Here is a 3278-nt window from a genome sequence, read left to right on the forward strand (position 1 = left end):
CACCCAGAGGAACCTAACACAGACACGGGGGAGAACGTGCAGACTCCGCGTAGACAGTGACCCAAGCCGGGACTCGAACTTGGGTCCCTGGCGCTGTGAAGCAACAGTGCTAACCACTGCTACCATGCCGCCCCTTCCATCAAGTTCCGAACTGAGACTTGAACCTAGAGGTAGGGATGCTATCACAGCTCCACAAGACCATCCGCTGGGTTGCTAGTTGTTTACTTTTCTGAAATGTTTCCCTTTCCAGCACATCTCCAAATGCCGTTTTGAAAATTATTGTTTAATCTGCTTCCACTGCCCTTCCAGGGAGTGGAACGTGGATCTTATCTACAACCATTTATTGATTTTAAGTGGAATATACCCACATCACTGAGGAAAAAAAAGAGGTTTCATGAACCCAGTCGAATGAGCAAATTCAGACATCCTGCTAACTTAGATTGGAAAGCATCTGATTGCTTCCTCCCCCCGACACTGTGACAGACATGCTGGAAGTGACTCCTAGACTTGGCCAGTTACCATCCAACTTCAATGCTCAATGTCAAGCTTCAAATCTTAGCAAAGCTCCTGGCAAGGAGCCTGGATGTCCTTCCACTAAATATTGCCAAATCCAGGAAGGTCGTGAAGGTCATCAAGTTCTTCAAAGAAACGCCACTTACAGAATCACCACCTAATATTCCTAGAATTTCAGAACTCTGATGACATTTTATTTAATCTGATAAATGTAGACTTGAGAACAGCCCAGATCTAAACTATTACTGGAATGATCGTGCGTTATGAAACCAATACTTAGAAATCAGGCAAAAACTAAAGTGTCGGAGATGTTGGAAAGAAGAGCAGAGAATGCTCTGCAGCCCTGGCAACATCCTGGAGACTCGCACATGAATAATGAGCATTTGAGGGACGCACTGGAGGTGAACAATCAGGTGACGTTGCATCCAGGTAGAGCACAAGATCCTCAACCGAGGAGGAGGCACCAGACTCTTAAAGGAAATTAGTTGGTTTGCTCTTCACGTGGGCATTTGACGGACCTGTGTGGTATTATCATAACTGTAAGAACTGCAAGGGTTAATGAAGTGTCTAGAGTAGCCACTAGAGGGAGCTACAGTTACAACTATATAAGACAGTGGTGCTATGCCTTTTGGGGGAGTGTGTGCAGGTGTTGGCTAGAGAGAGTCAGAAGTACAAATAGTGTGAGTGAGAGCAGATCATAGTTTACATCAATATTAAGATTAGGTGTAGATGAGTCTAGTTTAAATGTTAATAATCATCTGTGTATTCTTTAGGAGTACGGGTCGAATCCAAATGAGTAGTGTTAATAAATTTATAGCTTTGTTTAAGTTCAAGCTATTTTGTGGTCTTTGTGAGCACTATGCCAACCATCCTGAAACAAGCAACACAAAGAACACCACAACTTGAATTAACCTTCTTTTTTGACCCTCATTTCAATCGTCCTCCCAGGTTGGGTGCACCGCTCTAAATGTGTCAGGATGAATCAACGCGGAGCAAAATGGCTGCTCACCTATTTTATTTTTCAATCTCTTACATCTAAGTAAAACATATCTGCGCACGAAACAGAAAGATGCCTCAGCTTATTAGCTGCAGTTAAAAGCCCAATATCCAAAAGCCAGATTGAGTCGTTCTAGGGGACGAGGGAAACCAGGGCCGCGATTCTCCGCAACCACGATGGGTGGGAGAATAACGGGAGGTCCGCTCCCGCACCTCCCGCTATTCTCCCACCCCCCCAAAATGGCGTGTCCGGTTTTCCGACACGCCGCTCGGAGAAACGCGGGCGATTCTCCGACCCGGATGGGCCGAGCGGCCTGCCATTCCCGACCTGTTCACGACGGCGGCAACCACACCTGGTCGCTGCCGTCGTGAACATGGCGTGCCAGGTAAGTGTGGGGCCTGGGGGGGGCGGATCGGGGATCGAGCACCACGACCGTGCTCGGGAGGGGACTGGCCCGCGATCGGTGCCCACCGATCGTCGGGTTGGCGTTTCAAGGGGACAAACTCTTTCCGCTCCGCCGCCCCGCAAGATCAAGCCGCCACGTCTTGCGGGGCGGCTGAGGGGAAAGACGGCAACCGCGCATGCGCGGGTTTGAGCTGTCCAACCCGCGCATGCGCGGTTGACGTCATTAGGCTCCACCGCGGCATCATTCTTGGCGCGCCGGGCCTTGAAGCCGGGGACAAGGCCCGGCCGCCGAGTTTCCCGGTACAGCCCGCCTATCCCCCCCGGGTAGGGGAGAATAGGGGGCCGGGAGAGGGTTCCGACGCCGTCGTGAACCTCTCCAGGTTTCACGACGGCGTCGGGCCTTGCGGAGAATTCCGCCCCAGGTTCTTCATTGTAGACACCATTTCTGTGCTTCACAGAGGAGATTAACCATATATAAACGAGGCATTTTCGATCTCGTGTAAAAGTCGACCCCGACTTTTGGCCAAGAAAATCCAAAGTCTTTCTACCCGTTCAAACTCGCTCTGTTGCAAACCCACTCCCTCGCAGGCTTGCAAACATCTCACATTTCATTGCAATATTTAAACCAGATGGAGTTTTTCTAAATGTGTCCACACAGCAGCAAAGCTCTGATAGCAGAAACAGCCTCGAGTAACAGGTTATTCACATCAGAACAGAGGCGCTACCGGGCAGGTATATTACTTTAACACTAATAACTCAAGCAGCTTTGAGCAGCCACTAAAGCTGATGAATGTCACCTGCCAGCACGCTATAGGAGCCAACACCAGGAGGCAAAAAGATCTACCAACAAGGCATGACAGATACATGCCAGAGGTGGATCTAAGAAGAGGTTTTTTAAATAACTGCCCCTACCAAATCTCCAACTACAGTATTCGCAATCCTGACCTTGTGCCTGCGCAGAATAATAAAAATACTTTTTGGCTCCTTTTGGGGGTGGGTTGGTGTGAACAGCATCTGGAGCAGATTACATGGGCTGAGTGGTCTAATTCTGCTCCTATATCTTATGGTCTGACACGGGGAGAATGTGCAGTCTCCACACAGACAGTGACCCGGGGCCGGGATCGAACCCGGGTCCTCGGCGCCCGTGAGGCAGCAACGCTAACCACTGCGCCACCACGGGCGCCCCTGTAAAGAGTGGATTTCAACCCCTCAAAACCATTACTCTTGTCGAGGCCGACCCCCTGCTTTTTGGCTGAAATTCCCTTTCAGAAACTCAGCTTACACGAGTATGTACGGTATGTTCTTTGAACGCTAGTCAAGAAAAAGACTAAGGTCTGGATCAAATTTGAATCCCTCATCTGTT

The 3278-nt window shown here is 49.5% G+C and overlaps 1 non-coding gene across 1 annotated transcript; it reads right to left on the minus strand.

Annotated features, from left to right (window-relative positions):
• Nucleotides 1-2560: 2560 nt before the first annotated feature.
• LOC119978770 lies at nt 2561-2807 on the minus strand. The gene has a single exon (XR_005463567.1). It is a non-coding gene; the product is annotated as a small nucleolar RNA SNORA53 (small nucleolar RNA).
• Nucleotides 2808-3278: the final 471 nt, after the last annotated feature.

The sequence above is a fragment of the Scyliorhinus canicula genome, chromosome 1, assembly GCF_902713615.1.
Source record: "Scyliorhinus canicula chromosome 1, sScyCan1.1, whole genome shotgun sequence".
NCBI lineage: Eukaryota > Metazoa > Chordata > Chondrichthyes > Carcharhiniformes > Scyliorhinidae > Scyliorhinus > Scyliorhinus canicula.